We start from the raw sequence: 27,216 nt of genomic DNA on the forward strand, positions 1-27,216 counted from the left end.
GGTTTTGAGAATGTGCCTGGAAATGGATTCTTTAAGTTCCTCACCAAAAGGCTGACTACTTGGTCTGACCATGTCACCCAAGGGCTCAAGAAGCATCAATAAAAGAAAACAGAAACCCCTGTTTAGCATTTAACACTGTTTTTGATCTGGCTTCAAACTTTCTGTTGCTCTCTAAAACATTCTATTTTCCAGACAAACCAAATACCTCCTTTTCTCTGTGCCTCACACTTCATAGCCCTCTGGTGGGCCTGTCTGCTCCCCATCCTTGAAATGTCCCCCTTCCTTACCTTTACCTCATGCAACTCTCATCTTCCTTCAAGGGCCACCTCTTCCAAGAAGCCTTTCTTGATATCATCAGATGTTGAGGCTCCACCCGCACCCACACCCATGTAATCACCTTGAATTTATTCTGTATTATCTATGTACCTGTTTCTTCCTCACACAAGAAAAACTCTTAAAGCTAATTTTTTTCACCTTTGTACCCTTAGCATCAAGTGCAATGCCTAACTCATAGCAGACATTTATAAATCTTTGTTAAATAAAATTTAATTAATATTTTGTACAAAGCAACTAAAGGTGGGGGTGGAAGGCTTGTCATCTGCTCAGTGAAGGGAGGACCCAGATTAATGACAGCATTTTGGTTTGGATTCATGGATGGCTGGTTCAACCTCCTTCTCTCCCAATCTTCCTGGTGACCAGAGATATGAAGACCAGCAAACTGGCAGCTTTCTTTAGAATCCCTGCACCTTAGAGGCAACTAGGTGGTGCAGTGGATAGAGCACCAGCCCTGGAGTCAGGAGGACCTGAGATCAAATCCAGCCTTAGACGCTTAACACTTACTAGCTGTGTGACCCTGGGAAAGTCACTTAGCCCCACTGCCTAGCCAAAAATAAAAAATCTTGCCGCTTCATGAGGCTCGAAGAGAAGACAAGCTCAAGGCCACACAGCCAATCACAAAAAGAGGGGCAGAGAAAGGAAAAGGAAGAATGAAGACCTGAACAAAGGGAATAAAAGCCTCCTGAGGAAAAAAAAAAAGAGTGATGCGGTGTGAAGTTTGTGCAGTCCACAAAAAATAAAATAAAAGAAAATAAAAGGGGAGGTTTAGGCAAGTAGAGATAAGAGGAGAATGGAAAGCAAGTCAATGAAAGTTAGTCCATTTGTATTGACAATGTCAATGAAGGGTTTGAAAACAAAGGTTTAGGAGTTATGAAACAAGGTTTGAAGGCTTTTTTTGTTTTGTTTTGTTTTGTTTTTAATCTCATTGAGATCAGAAAGATATGAGAAATTTTCTGTGCCTATAAATTTGTGAATACTATTTGGAAAAATGTGGGTTAGAATCAGTTTTGAGATTTCTAATGATCTCTGAGCTTTATTTCATTAATTTGGATGTTATTTTTTACACAGAAAAATAGTTAAAATTGTGGAGTACAATTTGACATTGAGAGTATTCTATCAAGTTACATTTACCCAATGGAAAATATAGAAATAAATTTGCAGCAGAAGTGTTTCTAAATGCATAAAATAAAATTCATAGGATTACAAAGGAAGGCAATCATGTTGAAATACAGTTATCAAAATGTTTTTAAATAACTTCATGGACTACATGTTAAAAAAAAAACCTCTGCACTATACCTAGGGCCATTGTTATGTTTATTTTAAATATAAGGAGTAAAAATAAAAAAAAAATAAGAATGAAGACCTGAATGATCCAGAAATTACAAAAGTGAATCCCTAATGATCAAGAAGATACTTCTTCAGCCAAACGAGATTTTTGCCCAGTTTCAAAGTTTTCTACTGGAAGTATCACTATTTCTCTGATGCAAGTATTTTTCCCTCCTAATTTTACTTACATTGCAAGATCTTATCTGATATTTAGAACTGCTGCTGGGCCCAGGAGGAGCTAGAAAAATATTCCTCTCCCTTTGAACTAAAGGGCCCCTTGGCTGTAGATGTAGGCATTTTGTCTAGGCCAGGTTCAGTTCTGGCTCCTAATGAGTTAGGCTCCTTTATCCCATAATCTTTGGTTAAATACCCACCTTGTAGGACCGGGGCAAAGGTATAAGATTTTGTGTGTGTGTGTGTGTGTGTGTGTGTGTGTGTGTGTGTGTGTGTGTGTTTGGCTAGGCAATGGGGTTAAGTGACTTGTCCAAGGGCACACAGCTAGTAGGTGTCAAGTGTCTGAGGCCAGATCTGAACTCAGGTCCTCCTGACTTCAGGGCTGGTGCTCTATCCTTTGCACCACTAGCTGCCCCAAAAGTATAAGTTTTGAATGATGTGTTGGGTTTCCCCAAAATGGAGTGCCGGAAGGTACTCACAGTTTGATATGAATCAGGTATGGGCTAGGTATTTATTACTCACACACAAACACTAAAAAAAAAAAAAACACAAAATACAAATATTACTGATAGATGTGACTTAAGCAATCAATAACTTATAATTTATAAGTACTATTTCAATCAGCCAAGAGGCTGAGTCATAAGACTGGAACATGAAGCAAATTTGAGACAATCAAATAGATATTCTACATTTAACCTTGACTCTGCACTATCTGTAGAACTTGTGATCCATGTCTTCAGGCACATCAGGGCTGAGTTTCTACCCATTCTTACAGCAGCGGTCACTTTCCCCAGTGAAGAAATTCCCCTCATCAACAATCAACTAATAGACCATTGCATTCCTCACAAGGTTTCCAACAAGCTTGAACATGTTCATTTTGAGAATGATCCTCAGATTTCCTTATACCTCTCTAACCTTTCTGTTTATCTCCAGTCTTGCATCTCCAACTGCCAATTGGACATTTCAAACTGTATATCCTAGAGACATCTTAAAGTCGTCATGTCAAAATCTTAAATCATTATCTTTCCCCCTCTTCTTAACTTCCCTAATACTGTAGGGATCCCACCATCCCTAGTCACCCTGGCTGGCAACCTAGGTATCATTCTTGACTCATCATTCCCTATAAAGGATATAAAGAAAAACGCTATCTGCATCCAGAGAAACAACTGATAAATAGAAGTATGTATAGAATAATTTTACATATATATGTGTGTGCATGTGTGTATATGTGTATATATATGTATATATATATATACTCATTTATGTCTAATGGTAGCCATCTCTAGAGTGGGCGGGGAGTGGAGGAGGGAATGGGAAAAAATAAATTTGCATAACTTTATTATATGTTTAAAAGGAATAGCAAGTTGTACATAATAGTTTTCCAGTTTCGTGTACAATCGTCTCTTTTATTATACTATGTTATGGAAATGCTTATTTTATTCCCTAAATTAAAAATAAGTAAATAAAAGAACATACTCTTCAAAGGAAAAGATAAGTATTAATTCTTCTTGAATTAAGGATTTGTCTCTTCTAATACTATGTTCCTTAATAGGCTAAACAAACAATGATGTATTTGCTTCTGCTCTCTGAGAAACATAAGGACTCTCAAGAAAATTCCGCTTCATTTAGTTCAAGGCATATCAAAACTTCAACTCTGATGTCTCCTTACCAGGAAGTGGAAAGAGACCTGGTTTTCCCGAAGGGACCTCAGTTCAAATCCCACTGCAGATGCTTTGTGTGTATGATTATGAATAGGTTATTTTAGCTCCCTGCCTTGGAGTAGAGGACCTTAGAAGTCCCTCCTAGCTCTACATTTAAGACCTGTCCCATGATCCACGCGTCAAATGCAGATGTTTTTCTGTCCTAAAATATGACCTGAAATAGCTTCTCCTTAAGAGTCTGGACTGCAAATCGTGTAAGAAGTAGGCTGCTCTCAGGAGATGGATGCACACACACACACACACACTCCACTTACATGGAAAATGTTCAGAATGTTTTTAGAAAACTCAAATGACTAAAAGTGACCTCTCCTGGAAATGCTTAACAGTAGCTCTCAAAGCTAGAAAAGCAAACCTGAGGAATGTATCACATTCTTTAGTAATCCATTTTGCACCCTTACAGCACAGGTGTTCTTGGCAAAATCACCAATCTCTAGATGAGCCAACAGCATCTGTATACATGTATCAGCTGTGAAACATGACATTTTTGCTTCCATCTTGAAGTGGCTGGGAGGATCAAGAAAAAAAAATCTTTGTGTTGTTTTTAAGTGATTTTTTTAACTGAGAAATTTTTTGTTTTACTCTGTCACTAAGTTATGCAACACGGCTTTTTGCCATTTCAAATCATTAGAAGGGTGTTTTCCTGAAAATCCCCATTTGTCTATGGGAAAAACATCTGCTCAACATCTGCCAGAAGTAAGAAAGCACATATCAGGCAAAATTGCTTTTGTTCATGAACTGCAGTGATGGTCTGCAGCACCCAAACTTTTTTATTTTCTTAAGATTAAGCTCCTGATTTCCTTCACTGCAAAAGGAGTACAGAAAATGGAATTTCATTTAGGTCCCATTAACATATCTGGTACATGGAGATAATAAAGCAATCGTCTCTCTATTTTCTCCTTTTCTATCTCTGTCTCTGTTTCTCTCTGTGTCTCATCTCTATTTCTCTAACTCTGTTTTTATCTCTTTCTGTCTCTGTCTCTCTGCCTCTCTTTGTCAGTCTCTCTCTGTGTGTCTGTCCGTCTGTCTCTCTCCATCACTTAACCTTAAGTCCATCTTTCCTCAATACTTGGAATGCTGTCCTTACTCACCTCCATCCTCAGAATCCTCCTCCTTCCGGACTCACCTCAACTGATACTACACACACATACATATGTGAGTAAATGTATGTACCTATGTGTTGTATTATACGTAGTGTGTATACATATAAACACACATAATGTATATACATATATGCAGACACAATATTATGTTCCTCCATTACAATGTGAGCTCCTCATGAGTCAGGGGTTTTTCCTCCCCTGTATTTGTGTGTGCAGCACCTAGTACAGTGTTGAATAAATCCTTGGTGACTAACTGATCAATTGGGCCCCAGTTTCCTTATATTGAAAATGGGAGAATTTGGCTTCCATGAGCCCTAAAGTCCCCTCTGTCTCTAGACCTATGACCCTATGTATGACCCTTTACCATCCCAACTCACCTGAACTCCTGGTATACAAATACATGCTACTGACCCGCTCCATTCCAATATGATATTAATGAACAAGTGACCAGTTATCGAGCCCATCAGGGTCTCACTGTTTCTTTTACCAAAAATAAAATTCAATCTTTTCATTGACTACCACCCCCTCCCTTCCTAATGCCTTACCTAGGAACAAAGGAAGCACACGACTATTTAAACCCTTATCCATATTTTTGCCATATAGCCCACGTAGGAAAGAAGTAGGGAGCTCTCTCTGTCCACTTAGGCTAGCCTGGGCCTTCTCTCCTCTAAGTCTGTCAGTCTCTCCTCATCCAAACAATCCAGCAGGCTCGTGGACACACCTCTTCCTCTATAGACCTCCTCAGATTCCACCCAGCCCAAGACATGTGGCCTGCCTTTCCATTCTGCCAGCATAAACCCAAGGCGAAAGGACAGCAGGCCAGGCCAGGGCCGTGGTAACATTGGAAATCCCCGCTCAGCTTGGAGATGCTGTTCATACCCAGAATGGCTTTTGCCTGCTGTCACTTTAGCTAAGCATAGGGAGGTGAGGGGGAGTGTCTGGGGGAGCGGAACTCAGACACTAATCTTCTTGAATTAGACTCTGTTTTCCTTTGCCAAGTAACCAGTTGTTTATCGGAATCCTGACTGAATCCAGTGTTTAGCACAGGGTCTGACACATAATAGGTGCTTATTGATTACTGGAGCTTCCAAATCAGTTTCAGTGTTCAGATACTTCCATCCTACAGTTCTCAGTTTCCCCATCTATAAAATGAGAAAGTAGAAATAAATTATCTCTGTAGTTCTTTATAACGCAGAGCTAATTATTATTAATTAAAATTATATTTGAGCAGCTAGGTGGCACAGTGATAGAGTGCCAGGCCTGGAGTCAGGAACACTCATCTTCATGAGTTCTAATCTGACCTCAGACACTTACTAGCTGTGCAACCCTGAGCAAATCATTTAACCCTGTTTATCTCAGTTTCTCATCTATAAAATGAGCTGGAGAAGGAAATGGCAAGCCACTCCAATATCTCTGCCAAGAAAACCCCAAATGGGGTCATGAAGAGTCAGACAGCACTGAAAAATGACTGAACAACAATGGGTGGGAGGGAATGATCTGCTAGCTTTCCATGCTCTTTTATTTCAGAGCAGAATACCAGACCTCTGCAGCATGGATTCCTGAAACAATATCCTCAAGAGTTCGTGATGGTGATTGAGTTCCATGACTTTGGCATTCCAATTCCTTGGGCCACAGATCCACTGAGAGCCAATAGAAGTGTCCAAAGCATCTTGTAAGACAGTCCTTTAAATCCCAATGTCCCAAGCCCTTTGGACATTGATGATGCTTCAGTTTTCCCAGACCAGAGGCACGCGCTCACTTTTGGTGATGGTGGTCAGGATTTTTTTTTTGGTCATCTGTTTGTTGGCTAGATCACTTCCTAAGGAATCTCTCCCATTAATACAAAGATCTCTTTTCCCTTTTCTTTAGCTCTCAGATAGGAAGGAGTGCTGAGAGCAAATAAATCATTATGCATTCTCCAGCATGCTTCTCTTGTGACAGGCTTTCAAAAGAGAATTAGGAAGCTTGAATATTAAATGCCAACAATCCATGACTAGGGGAAGGTCAGTTTCAAGGATAAAGACATTGTTGAACTAAGGACTTTGTTACACTGGCATAAAAACCATTCTGACAATAAAGCTTTATTGTTGTGTGTCTAATATACAAAGAAAGCTAGTGCCCTGTGGAAAATTCTTTTTTTTTTAGAAAAGGTGCATATACCCCAGCTTTCATACCAAATAGAGACTGAATTCAATATCAGTGGCTTTTAAATTTAGAAAGAATGCAATCATCTATAAAGGAAATCAAATTAACACATAGAAATTATTACAAAACATATAATACTAGTATATGATGATATTATCAGAAATGGAAGTTATGTACCCCTTGAGAGAGGGTAGTTCAGGGGAAAGAGCAATGGACTTGGGGACAAGAAACCTGGGCTTGTATCCCAGTGCCTCCACTAACAAATTCTATGAGTTCAGGTTGCTTAAATTCTGTAAGCCTCAGTTTTCTCATCTGTAAAAGGGGGACTATATTTGTCCTCCTTTCCTCCTAAGAGTTTGGTAAGATCAAATGAGAAAATATATGTGAAAGCCCCTTGAACACTGTAAAATACAATACACGTATGTGAGACTATCATTCAATGTTATTAAACCAATGTGCAGCAGAACATAGTGAAGAGAGCTGGTCTCAGAAACTGGCACATGCTAGATGTGTGACCCTGGGCAAGTCACTGAACTTAGTGCCTCAGGCAACTCCCTCAGTCTTTAAGTTGCAGAGTAGGTGTAGATTTGCATTGGTAGACAGTTTCTTCACTACCTAAATACTTACTACCTAAGTTACTACTTAAAATTACTGCCCAAATAAATTACTACCTAAATAAAATCACAGCTCCTAGGGTTTTTTTTAATACTTATTTAACCATCTTAAAATTTGTCATGAGTCACTGAAAGTATTAGGAACCAATCAAAGTAGAAAATACTTTCCATACTGTTAGCATCACTGAGGCATCTAGGGAAGATAGTACATTGATTAGTTTATCTTTACTTTATTCACAAATATCCCCAAGACATAATTGATGCCCTGGAATAATCTTTTGCCTTTCCTCTCCCCCTGCCCTCATAGCCAGTCCACTGCCCAGTGTTGTTGACTCTGCTTGCACAACATCTCTTTCATCCATTGCCTTGGCTCCACTCACCCAGCCTGTTTCCTGCTTTGGACCTTGATCGCCCCTCACCTTGACTGTTTGCACTAGCCTTCTATTTGCTCTCTCTTCTTTTTGCCTCTCCCCTCTCCAATCCATCCTCAAAAGGACTGCAAACTGATGTTCCCAAAACACAGATTTGGCCGTGTCACTCCCTACTTAAAAACCTTCAAAGACCCCTAGGGGGAAAAAAAAACCTCTTTGGTCCTGCATTTAAAGCCCTTCAGAATTTATTTCCTATCTGCTTTCCTAGTCTTACTTCATATGACTTTCCTTCATGCACTTCCTTTCCAGTCAACATGGCGGCATGCCAGGTATTCCCTCTACTTAGCATTCCATCCGTCACCCCGAGACTTTCGCTTCCTGTCTGCAATGTACTCCTTCCTCCCTGGTGCCTCAAAGGATCCCTCATTGCCTTCAAAGCATTCTCCAGGTGCTACTTCCTAAACGAGACTGTTTCTGACCATCACGTTCTTCCCTCTTGGTATAAACTTCTACATGCTTTGTGTCTTCTTGGCTCTGTGTGTGTTGTATGCCCCTAAAGGCACAAGAAGCTTGTTGACAGCGGCATTACCTTAAAGTGCTATGGAACCTGGAGTTATCATTATCATGATCACTGAGGCATTTAGGTGGTATAGTGTGCTGGAAGACTTGACTGAGCAGTGACTACCTCGTGACCCAGATCAGTTCACAACCTCTCAGCCTTCCGTGTGTGTATAAAATAGGGACGACAGGAGCATCCACTGCCAGGATTGTTGTGAGCATCAAGTGAATCAATATACGTTAAGAGCTTTCAAATACAAAAGTGTTGTACAAATGGTAGATGTGACTGCGATTCCCGTTGTTGTTGTGTTATTCTTCTATTTTGCTTTAAAGCAGGGCACCCTTAACCTCTTGGGTGTTCTGGTCCCCTTGTTGAAGTCTTGATAAAGTTACCAGAATGGTACTAGATGGCATCTAGGGTATTACAAAGGAAACCACACTTCCCATTTCTTCTAATTTCCCAGATCTAAGGCTAAGAATCTTTGTATTGGGGTTTACCTCTACATTAATAAAACAGTACATTGCATACTCAAAAGTTCAGTTATACATTCATTATGCTTTTGTCTATTTGATGTTTTTGAAATGGTTTGACTGATTTCTTTTTTTCACCAAACTGACTAGTTATCTATTTTAAGGATTATGTGAAAATAGATGGACTGACTATGAGAGGTTAGAAGACCTGGAGCAAGATGTCAAGTAAACATCACTTCTATTGAGGGAAACGACATCATCAGCTCCTCTCTGTCCCTCCCCCCCACATCCAATCAGCCACCAAGCCAACTGCCTTCACAGTGTCTCTCCTTCTTTCCACTCCCGCAGCCGCCTCCCTAGTTAAGGAACTCTTCATTTTTCTTGTGTGTTCCCTTAATATTCTCCTAATTCGTCCCCTAGATTCCATTGTTTCTTCTCTTCAATCCACTCTCTACACAGATGACAAGGAGATATCTCTGTAGAATAGCTCTGGCCAGGTAACTGTCCTGCTTATAAACTCCAGTGGCTTCCTATTGCCAATAGGATTCAAAACAAACTCCTTTTGTTTGTCCTTAAATGACATGGGTCTAACCTATTTTTCTATCCTATCACTCCCTTTCATTTTCTTAATGGTCCAGCCAAATTGGCCTTCTTCTTGTTCCTCCTATATCTCCTGATCTCCATGTTTTATGACCCATGCCTAGAGTCTAGAGTTCACTCTCTCTTCACCTCTGCTTCTGGCTCACTTCTATATGACTTTTCATGATCTTGTAGGTGCTCAGGCCACCCACCACCACCCATTAAAAAATCACCCTACATCTGGATATATTTTCTATAGATTTATACATGTACAGAGTTCCTTTCCCAATAAAATATAACTTTCTTGAAGACAAGAACTTTTTCATTTTTGGGCCTGATACCTAGTGCAAAACCTTGCACATAAGGATGTTCTCAGAAAAACCTGGAAGACTTACATGAACTGATGCAAAATGAAACGTACTGTATACAAAGTAATAGCAATATTGTTAAGATGATCAACTGTGAATGAACTTAGGAATTCTCAGCAATAAAATGATCCAAGACAACTCTAAAGGACTTATGATGAAAAATGCTATTCATCTCCAGATAAAGAACTGTTGGTGTCTGAATACAGATTGAAGTATACTTTTTTATTTTATTTTTCTTGAGTTTTTTTCCTTGTCTATGTTTTCTTTCACAACATGACTATTATGAATATGTTTTGCATGACTACACATGTATAAGCTATATGGGATTGCTTGCCTTCTTAATGACGGGGGTGAGATGGAGGAAGGGAGAAAATTTGGAACTCAGTTTTAAAAACAAATGCTAAAAATTGTTTTTACGTATAACTGGGGGAAAATAAAATACAAAAAACTTGCACATAATAGGTATTTAATAAATGCTTGTCATAAAGACTGAGAAGAATGTGGACAAGAGAATTTATAATAATTATGTCTTGCTTGGTGGGGATCTGTACCTCAGTAGGACAGACATCAATGAGATCCCAGCTCCCCAGAATGATGGGAGTAACACCATAAATTCAGAGCAAGAAGGGACCTAAGAAGTCATCTAATTTTAATTCATTTAACTGGTGAGGAAATGGAGACCCAAAGAGGTTAACAGAGTTGCCTGTGGTAGCACATCAGGCCTGGGATTCAAGCTCTCCAATCTGAGTCTCTTTCTCAGCTTCCTCCTATAACCTGAGAATTTATTTTGCTGCAATAGACACAATGTTAGTGAACCAAATAGAGATTGTCACTCCTTCTGTGGCTCTATACCCTGACCATCCTCAATTCTCATTGATGTCTATCCCAATTAAACTGAAAATACTTAGTAAAACCATAGGTCTGGAACCTACGATTTTGTCCACATGGAAACTCCCTCCATCAATACAGCTAATTGCAACTAGTCTATAAATTAGTCTTAGAAAATAGCCTGAGTCTAAAAGGGCTAAGTAACTTGCCCCTGGTCACATACCCTACAAGTGTTTCAGGCGGCTTTGAACCCAGAACCTCCTAATTCCAGGTTCACAATTCTATCTACTATGCCACATTGTTTTCCCATAGTTCATAGACTACAGCCATATTCTTAGACATTCTCAGTTAAGATCTGTGACCAATTTGGATATTCCATCTAGCAACAGAGATAACAGACCATCCTGTGGGATTCTTATCCAAGTCCTTCCATGAGTTTGCCCCTGGGGAAGTCCACTTAATGTACTTGGGACTCTTCTTGATTTTGCAATGTAATGCTTAGGCCATCCACCTGTCATTGCTCACCCTTTCCATGTGATCAGTCCATCTTTTTTTTTCTTTTGAATACATATGTAGATAAGTAGATATAAGTGTTAGATCTTATATTGATATTTTATTTATATACATATAATGTATAATCTCTATCATACACATGTATTTAAGTTTTATATATTTCCTGATGACATCTTTTATTTCAGTTATTCTTGAAGTTCCTCATTGATTACATGTTAATGTTTGCTCTCCACCACATACTTCTACAATGCGCTCTGAATGACATCCATCTTCAATTTTTCCAGAGATTATTGTGTTCCATGTCTTAGAGTACTACAACACTGGTAAAATATTGACATTAAAAAGATTTTTTGTTTCTTGTAGAAGTTTAGGATCATTAAGGGAGCTCTACAATTTCCTAAAAACAATTTAACTCTCTCTCTCTACCTGCTATTTAATTCTGAGCTCAACTCATTATCAGTTTATACTATCTGTCTCAAAAATATGTACTGATAAACAAGTTCTATAGTTTATCTATCTTGCTGTATGTCATAAGCTGTGCAACAGAGATTCTTCAAACACTTGGGCTTTCACATGTGAATGGTAATCCAAACTCTTTGGAGTCATTAGTCATCTCTCTCAGAGGTCCTAAGTTTTATGGAACTTAATGAAATTAACCCAATGTTATTCACAACAAGAGTAGCTGGAAAACATCACCATCCCGAGTGAAATGTTTTTCAACTTGGACTCTATCCTGGATCTCCTCTGTCATCATTAAAAACATCTTCAGCAAGTATCCCTCTCCATTTTATACCTCATCTAATGCTTCTGATCGAATACCATTGAACAAAGTTATCCTTGTCATCATATTTCATGAGGAATACTGGTCCATGCCTGGAGGGTAGGAAGAGAGAGTTGGGGGAAGAGAACCTTTAAGTCAGTGTTCTGCTCTACCAAATCAAAGAAATAATAAAATAATATAAAGCATTCTAATAAAATAGAATCATATGCTACATAAATAATATAAATATAAAATATTATGAAATAAAATGATTAAAAATAATCAACCAAAAACCAAGCACAATGGAATCTTGTATTCGCTGCATCTTTCAGTCAATTGTGCGAAAACAAAGATACCTGATATTTTTCATAACAGTTTTGGTGAAAGTTGCCTGAGCAATAATTTCTAGACCTAGAAGATGATCAGAAGAAATAGAGCACAGAGAAATTTGCACCATCAAAAATTATTGTTGGGGCAGCTAGGTGGCACAGTGGATAGAGCTCCGGCCTTGGAGTCAGGAGGACCTGAGTTGTTCATATCCGGCCTCAGAAACTTGATACTTCTAGCTGTGTGACCCTGGGCACGTCACTTAACCCCAATGGCCTCACCAAAAAAGCAAAAAATAAAATTATTGTTGAAAGTGGAGGAAGTTTTCATCCATTCATTTGTTCAGTAAATGTTTATTGAGCAGCTTCTATGTTCAAGATATTGACTGTGCTAGGTACAATGTGGAGGTAAAGAAATAACACCTACAGGTTTATTTTTTTCAGAGTTCCTTGAGATGCACGAGCAATATGTGCAATTCATCCCGGGGGGTACCTCAGGTGGTTTAACTACTCTACCTATGTTGGAATGAATAGATGGGTGAAAGAAATGAATTAAATGTCATTTCGCACTTAATGAGTCACACATTCAAATCATCCACTGGGTTTTCAACTCTATTTGGGAATTGTTTTTATGCACAAGTTAGTTTCCAAATCTGCATGGAAGTAACTGCAAGCTAGAACAAAATAATAATTCCGATTGATGAAAAGCATTTGGGTAAATGCTAAACAAAAGCTATCGTCTTGATGGTCCCAAGGGAACAGACATTGAGGAGAGGAGGAATCTGACAATTACACTCTAAGTACCTCATCAATTTCAGCATACATTTTGTTTAGAATTTTGTTAGTAATTTGTCTCCTCTTAAAACCAATTTTAACCATTCATTTTTTCCTTGAATGTTCTGCAAAAATGTACTGTCTGTACCTCACAGAAATACTTTTGAAAATCATTATTATGTCAATTAACACAGTGTTTGGAAAATCAAGCTACAACTTTCAATGGAATCGATCCATTTAATACAGGAAGAAACAAGAAACATACAGGAGTGATGTCAGGTACATCTCTTAATTTCTAAGCTGATGTCACCTGCCTAGATTATGAAACCAAAATAATTATCAAGTATGAGAATTGCCAAAGGCTGTATGTTATATCAGTGCCAAAGTGAATCAATTAGTCATCACCATTTTAAAAAGAAACTGACAATCCCCCCCCCAAAAAAAATGCCGTCAAACAATTTAGATGATTTATGATTGGGGATCTAGGAGAGAAAATGAAAGGCATATACCTATTTCCTATGGGGTTGGGATGAAAGAAGGGATAGTGTATTTGACTTGAATGATAATTCCTTTTGGATCTGAGGAATGTATATAGCACCCACTTGGCTTTTTGACCAAACTAGTTTGTCCAGAAATACATTTATGACTTGGAGTTTCCATCAGAATAATATCCTCTATTGACTTCTGTTGTTACTCTCTCACTAACACAAATCATTCAAGACATAAAACATGTAGTCATGGAGAAGTCTTCTCAAGTATGCACATTTTTTGCTGGCTCTTCCAATCATAGTTGGTAACCACAGAGATGAAAACTTTACAAGGCATGATGGGTAATATGGACATCCTCACTGGGCAAACACCCACTTAAGATTCTATTCTTTAAAAAGCAGAAGTAACATCTTGTAACAGATTTGCAAAGTGCCAGATACTTGGCAACATTGCCTCAAACCTCTCTGGGCTTTGAAATCAAGGAAAAATGTTAACATAGAAACCAAGGGCTCACATCCATATGAATGGGGGATTTGGATGGAAAACTTGTAGGGTATGTAAGAAGATTTAAACAGCTGACTGCTGGTGCTGTATGATGTCTTGTAACGGAAGGAAGGACAAGTTCATTTTTGTCCTTGTTATCATTCGTGGCTAGCACAGTAAATGATACATAGAAAGTATTTAATAAATGCTTATCAAGTGAGTGAGTGAAAATCACAAAATAAGGAAGAAACCTTAGAGGCTATCTACACCAGCCCATGAAAGACAATTAAAAAAAAATAAGCAAAGAAAAAGTCCTCTACGACACCCAAGTAGTGATTCAGGCTTTGCTTGAAGACTTTCATGAAGGAGAAACCACTACTCCTTGAGGCAGTCCATTTCATTTGGGACAGTTTTAATTGTTAATTTTTGGGGGGTCAGGGGGAATGTCAACTCTGCAGGGTACTGTGATGGGCCACTGTTTCAAGGGACATTCAAGGATCATGGATCACCCACCAACTTCTGTGGTAGATCTGAATCCCTTGGCCGAGTGTGGAGCTTTCCTCATCTCCTTGGGGCCCTGGTAAGAAAAGATGTTCTAAGCCCCATGGCTGAGGGTGCAGGCTATTGAATAAATAATCATGCACCCTCTCTACTCTTGTGTCTTCTTGTCCACACCCAAACAATGTTCCTGAAAGCCCAATGTACTTCAGAAATTGCACCAGATATCGGGCTCTTTCACTTCTGAGGTTTCGATCCTTCCCTTTAAGATTCTGGCTTCCTGAGCAGTCCTGCACCCAAGCAGCCACTTGGAATCTCTCCAAATAATGATGAAACTGGCCCTACTAATCCCACATTCTACAGAGAAATCTTGACCACTGTTGACTTCTCCACTGAACGAGAATATCCATAAATTTGGTACCCTGACTATCAGGTGACTGTGGGATGACTCATTTCAATATCAACCACTAGTCTTCATTTTTCCTAGTCAACAAACAAGGAGTCGGAAAATGTTTTATGAAGCCAGATACTGAATGGTGTGTTTTCACCTGGAGTGTGTGTGTGTGTGTGTGTGTGTTAAACACACAGCTATAACATAGACTTTGTCAATGGGTGGAAAAAAAGCATTTGTCGTGTTAAGTTCTTGTGCACTCTGATTGTAGGGTCCCCAACCTCATTCTCCTTACCTGTTCACATGGCTGCTTGACAAGCTTTTATCCATTTGCATTTCACAATGATTTCCCAATAGTGTAATTTTGGAGCTTTAAGATTAGCCATAAAATGGTCCACGTGAAGTTGGAGGCTCGAGGAATCTCTGAATGCCGTCCATGTTCTGGTAAATTCTTTTAGCTACAGCCATATTACAGCTGATAGCCTTGAATTCAGAAGTAATCAGAGTCATTTCCTAAGTATGAATAGCAACACTGTAGTTTGGTGTGTTATTTTGATAGGTTAGGAATAGCAATGTAAAAGAAAAAGAAAAGGTCTTTCTATTACTTTTCCCCTCAAAAAAAATGGTTGCATGAGATGAATTCCTGAACCATCTCTTAAAATACATTTGGTAAAATGCTCCTGGTATTTTCATTCCAAAATTATGTTTAGAGAGATTTTGAAGTAGAGATTCAAAAGATAATCTTCTTCAATTCAACCTTTATGGTCAAAGCATTCATTAGTAATAGAATGAATGAAGAACAAAACTCAAATGCTTCATAAATTTGCTTATTGGATCTACTAAGTTAATCACTTTCATCAGTATTTTCCTATTAAATCAATACATATTAGTATTCATATTCACCACCAGAGAATGAGGTTCTGTGAAATGGGGATAAGGAGTAATTATATTCTTCCTAAACAAGCAAACAAAAAAAATACAATCATTTTAAAATAAAGTCAGATCTATATTGTTAATATAAAATTTTGTTTCATATGAAATTCTCAGATAAAACTTCTCCAAATTTTCAGATTTCTGCAGATCTCAGTGAGTTTGAAAGAGTTATCCAAGGCAATTTGATAATTGACTCCTTTCTTCCCTTTTCTGAGTTCCTTCTGATCACTCTTAGATATCTAGTAACAATGTACTAGGATGTGGCATATTTCGGTCTGTTTCCATACATGCCACAGCTAAGATTGTAAGTATTCCAACTCCAACTGTCCTTCATAGGGATCAGAGTATTATATGTGCTATGACTAACAGAAACTTGGGTATATGGCTAGAACTAGGTAACACTCTGAAATAGGTAGTCTTGGCTTTTGCTGCCCTGTCACCAGCCTTCCTCTCTTTCAGTGCCTACCTCCCCCTAAATTTCACCCCTTCTCCCAAATACTCATCTTGTGTTCCTACCATGGCAGTGATGATCTCAACGAGTTATCGATAGTGACCTCATTTGTCACTCTGTCTACCAAGAGTACTTGTAAAGGAAAGATTGAGGCTTAAAGGATTCTGTTTTGTTTTTTCCCCTTTTTTTACTGCATTACTTTTGTTTTCCAACTTATTAAGGGACTTTGGAAGACCAAAAACTTTTAAGATCCAGTGGGGGCTGGATGATGTAATTTCTGGGACTGTGACTACAGGTCCTGCCCAAAGTTCCTCCAATCACAGCAGTTTGACAGTCCATTGCTGATTACTTAGATCATAGCATTTTAGAACTGGAAGGGACCTTAGAGATCATGAATTCTACCCCTTGGTTTTATAAATTCAACCACAAACATCAGGGAACTGAGACTCATAGTAGTAACTGGGCTTCCTTGAGGTCACAGAGCTACCCAAGAGTAAAGCTGACTATACATGAAAATCGAAATGGCTCCAGCTGGGCAGCTGAATGGAGGCAGTACAGTTGAAAGTTAGAGGCAGATGGGGTCAAGGGGTGTTTTGACCATTGAGTGTGAATATAGGCACATCCTATCTTCCTTATGTCTTTGTCTACCAGGATCTCAGGCCTATAAGTTCATGACCCTCTCTCTCCCTGCTTCCCTGCAATATGGCTCTTTGACTCCCATAAAAAGAGGGGAAAAAACTCTCTTATTGTTGGATTGCTGTCTATGCCCTGATCATGAACCTGCTGCTGAGGCTTTTTTCCTTGATCTTGCATTTTCTAAAGGATGGTCAGTGAAAGGGAACTGCACTTACTTCTGACCATCCGTATTCTCTGCCCTGGGATGATACCCCAGGAAAGCCTTCCACATCTATTTGTGATGTTGGAAGTGTTAGGTAGCAGGTAAGGAGCAGTGACTGGTTGCTAGATGTCAGTGACATTTGAAGATTTGGGCCTTTGGGGTATGGTGGGACAGTGTGCAGTCTGAGGATCTGGATTAAAATTCTAACTTGATTCCTCACCACCTGGGTGCTGCTGGGCAAATTCTTTCTTCTTCGCGGTCCCCAGGTTCCTTATCTGTAAAATGAGAGAATCCTCCAAACCCTTTGCCAGCTCTTCAGCTATGGTTTCTCCATCCTCCCTTAGCATCCAGGCTGACTGCTTTCCTTTATAGGAAGGCCTGAGGCTGAGATGTCATTTTGTTATTTGCCAGACACAGCTTCAGGCTACCTTAGATTTCTGAGAACAGGTTTGGCTTTTCAAAGAGAGCAGTTGAGCAACCTGTGTCCTGGGAAGCTTCTCACAGCCCAGTCAGCTGAAGGGGGTTATAAAGAAGTAGCAACACTGATAGTGTCCCTTCATCTCCAGGATCAATGTGGTTTGCCTCCACTCACTACCTGGTGGAACTGATTTCGGGACAAACCAGCTACAATCAGGATAACTTTAGAGATTTCTGCCCTGAAGAATGAAGGTATTATATGTTGCACTGACCTGAATGAATAACTATAGGTGAGGTGAGAGGGCAGAACCTATGAATAGAGAAGGACTTGCCCAGCCTGGAATCAGGAAGATCTGAATTCAAATCTGATTTTAGATACTTCCTAGCTGTGTGACTCAGAGCAAGTCACTTAACCCTGTTTGCCTCAGTTTTCTTATCTGCAAGATGAGTAGACTCTGACAATCCTTCCAGTTCTAGGATCCTATCAATTATTGTTTGATCTGTCTTACCTCTCACCATACCAGAAAAAGTCAGCAGTCTCTATGTGTACTCCTCCCCCAGAAAAAAATCTGTTGAATTCTTAACAAGCTGTTTGAGCAGCTCTCCAGGGGTGTTAGGGAAACCTCTTTGGACTGTCACTTCCTAAATCTGTCAAATTTCTCCCTGGTTTCCAGGAATGGGTACATTTGCCTTCTCTGGGGCAACAACCATTGATCACGTCTAGCTCTGCTTTTTCTCCTTTCCCTGCTCCTCTACAAAGTTAAATTGCAGCTCCTAGCTTGCTGTCAGTCATTCAGGCAACTAGCAATTATTAAGTGCCTACTATGTGCCAAACATTGTGTTAGGAACACAAACAGAGGCACGCACTGCCCTGTTCGTGGTCTAACCAAGGAGATGGCATACAGACATATCCAAAGGACTGATGGGGAGTAAGCCCAGTAAACAAGAGGGAAGGCATTAAGATTAAAGAGGCCTAGAAAGCAGGGTTTCAGCTGAGCCTTGAAGGAAGGCAGAGGCAAATATGAGGAGGGAGAGGATTCCAAGCATGGGGGAAGTCTATGAAAATGCTCGGAGTTGGAGACTTGTGTATGATGAAAAGCAGGAAGCCAGTGTCATTGGCTTGTGGAATCTCTGGAGGAAGTAAGGAGTGAGGAGACTGGGTAGGTGAGAAGGAGCCAGATCATGACCCGCTTTCAAAAACAGCTGATTTATATTCGATCCTGAAACTGATGGGCAGTCTAATGGGTTGATTAAATGAGGAGGGTGGGGTGATATTGTCAGCCCTCATTTTTAGGAAGATCACTTTGACAACAGAGAGGGGAATCGATTGGAATGGGGTGAGGCTTGAGGAAGGGACAGCAACCAACAGGCTATGGAAATAGTCCAGGTGAGAGGTGATGAAGGTCTGCACCAGGGTGGTGGCAGGGCTAAAGCTAGCCATAGTATGCCAAGGTTTTCTAAGGAATTTTACTGCCAATGAAATCAGAAACACATATTGGGGGGGAGATAAACAAAGGTAGTTAATTACAACACAATTGTATTACTCCTCTGTAGCCACTTCCTTAACCCCTACTCACGTTGACAGACCAGAGATTCCCAGAGCGCAGTTGCTACTACTACCCTTTGGATGCTACAAGTAATCCTGAGGCTGTTGGCCAGGGGTGGGGAACTTTTGGCCCTGAGGCCACAGTTTGGATTCAGTCAAAGGGCCTGCACTTGAGGACCTAGAAGGCCACATGTGGCCTTGAGGCTACAGGCTCCCCACCTGTGGCCTAGGCTTCTAGTACTTTCACTGAGAAGTCCCCATCTGGTGTGCCCTCAATTGCCAGAAGTAATTACCTTTAAGAAAGCATACTTCCTAAGTGTAACAAGAAGTTATTACAGAAACCCCCAGAACTGACAGCACGCTTTTCTGCTTTGAGTGTCTCTTCATTCTGATCTCACATAGTCAAAATAACGTCAAGGCACTGTTCTGACAACACTGCCTTGCTGTTCAAAAATCTTCCATGGCTCTCTATGGCTTGTATGATCAACTATGGACACCTCAGCCTATCATTCAATGGTCCCCAACTTCCCCCTCATACCCTCTATATTCCAGCAAAATTGACATTCCTTGAATTTTTTTACTTTCTCAACTCTGCGCCTTCTTGAGCAGACTATATTCCACTGAGAAAAAAATATCAGTTAAGATGCCCAGAAGATGTTCCCTTCTCACCTCTTAAACAAAGGCTTCCCTGATTCCCCTCCCCCCAGCAAGTTGTGAGTACTGTCTCCTTCCTCAAATTACCTTCTGTCTGTTTATGTGTTGTATCCCCCCAAGAAGGAGATAAGCTCCTTGCTGGCAAGAACTGTTTGGATTTTGTATTCATATCTTCAGGGCTTAGAACAGTATCTTGTGTATAGCAGGCACTAAATAAAAACCTAATGAATTAAAAGGAATTCAATTGAATTCCTACTGCTAACCGCTAGAAAGGCAGTTCACATTTCTATAGTATTTGTTAATATGATAGAAATCCCCAGAGGGCAGGAACTGCTTTGGCTTTTCATTGTATTTATTTTTTTTAATCCTCCGAGATAAGTACAGTGGCAGAAACATAGTTAATGCTTAATGAGCGCTTGTGGATTGATTGATTATAATTACAAAACACTGGAACCAAAATATGTGGATCCCAGTCCAGACCCTCTTTCCCTCCTGCTTGGGTCATGGAAGCACCCTCCCAGCTCATCCCACAGATTTCAGTCTGTCTCCCCACCCCCCCCATCACAATCCATTGTGCCTGCTGTAGTCAGCCTTATCCTATTAACCCTCACTTTCACTATGCCACTGCACTGTGCAAGGACCTTAAATGCTTCTTCCATGTTGCATTGGCATCAAAGCCCTTCATAATGTGACTGCATTTTCCCTTCCCCACTTCCACCTACTCTCTTCTTGTTTTTCATCACTCTCTTCCTCACCCCCGTATGTCATGCTGGCTCAAACTCTTGGCTTCTGCTCATCTGTACTCTCCACCTTCAATGTCCTCCTACCTCCTTTCTACGAACAAAAAACACAGTTTTGCTGGGACCCAGCTGTCCATAAAGCCTTCTCTAAGGCCTCACAGAGTTTCCTCTCCTCTTTGGCTTTTATTGCTATCATACTCAGTGCTGCACAGACAAATAATGCATTGTTTCATAGGTGTTTGTTTTCTCTTCACACCAACACCCAACAGGCACCTTGTAATATCCACTGATATCCTCCCAATGGAAAGAGTGAATAAGGTACCATTGCGAACATTGGTGAGACCTCTTGTGGTGAGCTCAGGGCACAGAAAAGAATCACATGAGGTGGACAGACATGGACAAATTATGATCTTCAGCACTGGAAGGAACATTCCCCAAGATGATATCACAGATTTATTAGACTGGGCAGGGAGCATGGTTTATCTTTCTGGGTACCCCTTATTGTTGATAACCTTACTCTGGGCACATTGGATTTGGTACCAGGAAGGATTTAGAACATGTACTGATAGGCAAAGCTTGGATGATAATTAGTGATATCATCCTTGTTCGATAGGGCCAGCAGCTGCACCTATGACTTCACTGAAAAAAATGAGTTCCCAGGTAAAGAAATTCCCTCTACTATAGTAGGTCAGTAGCTTCTCTTGGAGAGTTGCCTAGAGCAAGCAACAAGAATGAGGCAATAGCACAGGGTCACACTGCTAGTGTGTATCAGTGTTGGGTGTACATGGCCTCAAGGCCATCTCTCTATCCACTATGGAATACTGTCTTTTATAGTGGTTTGGGAAGAACTGAAATAATTAGAAATATTATAATGATGTAAAAGTATGAAAGAATCAAGTTTTGGTGAAGGCTTAAACAGTATAGGCTTATGATTTTTTTTAAATTTTGCTTTTGTTTTTTCCAGCCTAGGAGTGTACCTACTATTTAAGGATTTTACAGCTAAAATACACCTTAACTCCCAAGGCACAAATCTTCACATATCCATGTTTAATGAGAGTCTGACACATATGCAGACCTCATCACCTTACTAAGACGGCATTTCCATGCGTAGGACTCCAGGGAACAGTTTCCAGGAGAATCCTGAGAGTGTGTGGAAGAAATGCATGTGTGGACATTCTAGAAAGTGTTCTATTTGCCTTAGAATATTGCTGTAAGGAGACTTTTTCTGTCGCCAGTGTAACCACAGTAGTTGGCATCTCCAAAATGACCTGTCTACTCTGGCCATCTCTTTGCTGCATGCACATCTTGGGGATCAAAATGACCCTTTCGCTCCTGACGTCTAGTGAGACCATAAAGTGAGAGGGAAGTTTGCTGTTCTCCATCCTCATCTGAGGCTGCAAGGCATTTGAGAAATGGGACTGGGTCCTTGGTCTTCTTATTTATTCTCTCCTCTTCTAGGTGACAAATGTAGAAATTCCAACCTTGAAAGTTTCAAATGCCAGAAGAGTGAACCATGGGAATCTGGGATTTAGAATCCAGTCTGGGGTTTGTAGCCAGCACAAGATTGATACCCTCAGAAACAAAGAGCAATCATTGGGACTGGCCTTTGTGACACCAGTCCAGAGGAAAGACTCATCTGGCAAGGATGTAACCTTTAGACATGAACTTTTGGGGGTCAGCACTATGTAGGAACTGAACTAAGTTGTGAGCCTGACTGCCTTGCCCCCCCCCAACTCAAGATTGAAGTGGTGTCTTCGAGGTATTGAGGAAAATGTTTATTTATATGTTTGTACTTTCTATATCTGTAAGGAAAATATCCATTTTTAAAAGTTATCCAGTGTTAAGTTGTTAAAAGGAACTGGAGTGATAGTTACTAAATCCTAACAAATGGGAAAACCCAGTCAGTGGGGACCCAAGTTAGTGGCAGAGAGAAGAGAGATCTCAACTCCCTTAGGATACCTGAGAACCCTGATAGAGAGTGGCCAGAGTATAGATGTCACACATGGAAAGGTGAATATATAGCATTAGTTCCACACAAAAATATAATGAAGGAGTTGTGAGAATTCTCTCCAGAAAAACAGATTGCTACCTATCCATAATTTAGTAAGTAAGTCTTGGGGTATTATCTAAGGTAGATTAGGGTTAAATGAATTGTTCAGGATAACACAGCTAGGAAGTGGCAGGAATAAAATTTGGTCCCAGGGATCCCCCAATTCCAAACTCATCATTCTCATCCCTGGTGCCTAGATGATAGACAGACAGAAAAATAAAAAGATAGATAGATAGATATTTGTAATAGTGCAAGGGAAAATGAAAGTGACAGTTTTCTTCCTAGTTTTGTTGAGAATGACACCTCCATTCTCCCTCTTTAACTCATATCACATCCCAGTACTACCAATGAAAAGAACTACTCTATTCCTTTCTATGACAAGTCACAATTTCATTGCTTAAAACAAACAAAAGCAGAATATCTATGTTCATGACCTAAACCACATGCTTTATTTTGCATTCTTTCTAAAATTGGTGAGAACAAAAATCTCAATTTAAGGTTATTGTGGTCTCTCCTGCAAAGTCCCCCAAGGAGCTTTGTAGTGTTTGTGACAGGGAGGTAGACTCTTGATTCTGAAAGTCCTACAAGAGACTGTAAGTTAATCCCCAAAAGGATGGCCACCAAACTGTGATTGTTTTCTCCAACAATCCATGAAGCCATCATCTAGGAAGACTTGGCAAGCTTCAAGTGGTGGAAGCTTCGATCAGAAACCTTCATGGGATAACCTATTGTCATTTCCCCTCCTCACCATCATCCTGTGGGGTATCTCCTTCTAGCTCAGGTGCAAAGTCACCCCTTCTAACCTGAGCCTCTAGTGCCTCCATGGCTGGCTTTGTGCTTCTGTCCTCACTCCGTTCCCACCAGCACATTCTGCTCAAATAGTCACGTGCTAGCAATTACCAAGTATGAACTCAGGGCCATAATTAAAATATTGCTAATTGTCTTTTGCCTTGGAATGCAGAGCTCCCTCCCTCCCTTCTCCCTTGCCTCCTGGCACTGCAGAGCTTTATTTTTGTCTTTTCTTTTCTTTTTTTTTCTTTTTGGTACCCAGGTCCCTTTCAAGCTAGAAGTTTAATCTTCTAGGTAAGGTAAAGTATCCTCTGCTAGGCAGCCTGGCTCATCACAAGCAATTGTCATCTAATCCCTTAATTCCTGGGGGGGGGGGAAAAACGTGCAGAGAGAAACATTAGCTGGGCAGTGGCTTTGCTGACAGTCTATGTTATTCTGCTGTCCTGCAGAGAGGAAATAAAGAGACCAACTGAAGCTCTAAACAGCCACCAGAACACTGGAAAAACTGGCTTTCCACCCAAAAGGAACCAAGACAAACAAATTTTGGCTTTGCCGTTCTTTTCGGAAGCCTGATTCGGCTGATCAAGTTATTCAAAAGAGTCAAGGTAGGTTGTGTATATAGACACAGCCAGAAAGAAGGCTAATGTATCTGTGTGGGCTTTTTTCACCATCTTTTCCTTTACCGTCTGGGTTTTACTGAACTTTTACTCAAGGGCCTATACTTATGTACCCAGAACTCTAAACAAAATGAGAAAGCAATTACCAGGCAATTAGAGGTAGGTACTTAAGCTGGCTTTAAAATTTCACTCTATGTTTTATATCAGCCTGGTCTCTCTCTTAGCAAAATATCCCATGATTGGGCTTTGGTGCAGTATAAATGTTAGCAAAAGTGCCCTGTCTTAGTCAATCAATGTTAAGGAGAAATTAATCAACCCCAATTTCTTTTTTATAATAAGCTCCTTCATGCACTCACTGCCAGCTCCCACATGCAGGCCCAAGTGAGGTCACGTTAGAAATGCTGACAACTCCATGGTTGGCTAAAGATGATATCTTCTGACTTTATTCTGATCGGCCTTTGTATGTGGAGAATATAGGCTCTTGTTACCATAGACCCACATTTAAAAGGGACCTGAAATCCCTTTTAACTAGTCTCAAGTCCAAACCACCCCACCCTGATTTTATATTTGAGAAAACTGAAGTCACATGTTTGGTGGGTGGCAGAATCAGGATTTTAACCCAGATCTGTGACTCCAAATTCAGCACTCTTTCCATTGCATTATCTTGAAATATGAACTGTGGGACAAGGAGAAACTAATTCCATATCTTGAACCTCCTGGAAAGCTCACCAAAGTAGACCAAAGTGGCCAGTCCTTAGAGGATGTTCAAATTTGCCTTACTAGGTGGGCTACACTGAGCATGGCCTTCATTACTTGGCCCCCTACCTTCATCAAATCCAATCATGGAGGTTTGGTGAGCCATGAGGGCCTGGGAGGGCTGTGGTGGAGGATGTGGAGGCTTTGTGGTAATGAGAAGTTACTGGAGATCCTGAAGGACCAGTGATTTGAGAGGCCTGAGTCCCCATATGTTCAATTGTGCTTTTCCTTCATGGCAGCAAATGAGAAAGGAATCATTGTGGGCCATTTGTTTCCCTACTATCCAGTGCATGACACCTGGAATGAGTGAGTGAGTGTGTGTGTGTGTGTGTGTGTGTGTGTGTGTGTGTGTGTGTGTGTTTGCTCCTTCCTGATCTTGGTTAGATCAATGAGTGTCCAGAGGTAAAATTAAGATTATGATCTTGTGAGCTTCAAAAGGACACAAGAGCCATGATAGGTCCCTTCAGTCAACAGAGCTGATAACAGAGCACACCAGAGCTAGGAGCAGTACTGTGTTCATCAAGGAGCCAGCCTCATGACCTGTTTGACCAAGTCCCATGAGAAACTGATCCATCCACTGAGACATCATATCCTGCCAGAAGCCAGCCCATCTATGCAAAGGATCAACTCCCAATACCACTGCCATACCCCTAAGTGATCTTGGGAGGAACTCCATACAGGGAGAAATGTGTATGTGTGTGTACATATATATATATATATGGATTTATGTATGCATGTGTATGTATATGCATAGATTATGTATATGTAATAGATACATATACCTAAGTAATCCATACATTGTGTGCATATATGTATTTATATACATATGCATATGTTCATATATGTCATCCATGTGTGTGCATGTACATGTGTGTATATATACGCCTCACTACCTTTGTAGTCTGAACCAGCTCTTCGGCAAGACCATGTATGTGTAGACAGAAGAATGTGTTGCTATTCTGGGAATGCCTTGTAACTGCTCTTCTTACTATACTTTCTCCATAAACATTATTTTGTAAATGCTAATGTATTTGTATAATTGATATCATATTGCTTTCAGAGTGGGGAAGAAGTGGGAGACAGGGAGAGAATTTGGAATTCAAAATTTTTAAAATTAAATGTTACCATTTTCAAACATATAATTTGGATATATTTAATGAAATAAATATATGTATATATGTATATACATATATATATACACATATATTTTAAAAGCTAATGTATGCCAACTGATTAATTAATATAGGAGATCACCTCAGATGGGAATGTGTGAGTAATACTAGTAGAAAAACCTAACCTCCCACAGTTATTTCTAGAATCCTAAGAATAGAAGGAGTTAATCCCTTAACTGGGTAGCAGACCTTCTAGTGGGAGTTAGAGCTCAGAGGTGGAGCCTGTGGTGGGAGGAGGTACTATAGCATAAACCATCTGCATCCATTGTGTTGGTGCTGTATAAGCTAAGCATAGAGTTATACGACATTAGCATTTGCAAGATAAATCTAGATAACTGAGTCAATACAATAGCACCAAATAATTGATTGTTTTATGTTTTTATTTTTTAGTGAATCTATCTCAGAAGGTATAGTCAAGGCAGAGAAGACCTGGGCTCCAGTTCCAACTCTGTTCCTTACCATGGAAGCCATGGGTCAGGCCCAGGATCATAGGTCTTGAGCTGGAAGGTGCCTCAGAAGCCATCTTATCCAATTTCCTCATTTTCAAGATGAAGAAACCAAAGCCCAAACAGGTCAAATGAAGACCAAGGTCACACATGTAGTAAGAGTCAGAGGAAGGATTTGAACTTGGGTCTTCTGACTCCACAACCAAGACCTTTCCCATTGTGACATGTTAGATCCCACCTTGGACACCAGCGGTTGAGCTGAGGGCAAGTCCCTTTAACTCTCTGGACCTCAGCTTCCTCATTTGTAAATGGAAGGGGTTGGATTAAATGACTCCTAAGGTCCCTTCAAGATCTAAAATCCTCTCTTTCTGCAGTATAAATATAGATTCCATGGCTACTTGGTCAGAGAGAAACAGAGAGGAGAGTAAATAAAGTTGCTGTCAGGAATTATGTTTGGTGACTACCTACACTCCTAGAATCTATCACCTTGATGAACTTTCAGGAGTTTTGTGATCCATGTTTAACTTGGATCAGATTACTTACCATCTCAGGGAGGGGAGAGGGGAGGGAGGGAGAGAATTTAGAACTCAAAATTTTAAAAAAGAATGTTCAAAATTATTTTTTATAAGTAATTGGAAAGTAAAATATTTTTTTAAAAAGAGTCTTGTGACCATTTCTGTTAAACAACTATGTAATTTTCAAACCTGCCTCAGTCACTTTTTACTGTTAGCTCCCATTAGCATCTTTTGACTTCTAAAATCCATGAAAATAGGGGGGCACAACCAAGATGGCAGAGTGAAAGCAGTGACTTGCTTGAGCTGCCCCCAAACCCCTCCAGATACCTATAAAAAATGGCTCTAAACTAATTTTAAAGCAGCAGAACCCACAAAAAGACACAGTTAAGCAAATTTCTAGCCCAAGACAACCTGGATGGTTGATCAGAAAGGTATGTCATGCTGGGCAGGAAGAGGAGCACAATGCG

General features: G+C 40.1%; 1 long non-coding RNA gene across 1 annotated transcript in view; it reads left to right on the plus strand.

The window, feature by feature from the left end:
• Positions 1-26,780, plus strand: part of LOC144454776 (uncharacterized) — a 190,977-nt gene extending 164,197 nt beyond the window's left edge. The window contains exons 4-5 of the long non-coding RNA XR_013483308.1: positions 23,693-23,848; positions 26,179-26,780. This is a non-coding gene — a long non-coding RNA (uncharacterized LOC144454776). The remainder of the gene's footprint in view (positions 1-23,692; positions 23,849-26,178) is intronic.
• The last annotated feature ends 436 nt before the right edge of the window (positions 26,781-27,216 follow it).

The sequence above is a fragment of the Phascolarctos cinereus genome, unplaced genomic scaffold, assembly GCF_003287225.1.
Source record: "Phascolarctos cinereus isolate Bilbo 61053 unplaced genomic scaffold, phaCin_HiC Scaffold_7;HRSCAF=346, whole genome shotgun sequence".
NCBI classification, from domain to species: domain Eukaryota; kingdom Metazoa; phylum Chordata; class Mammalia; order Diprotodontia; family Phascolarctidae; genus Phascolarctos; species Phascolarctos cinereus.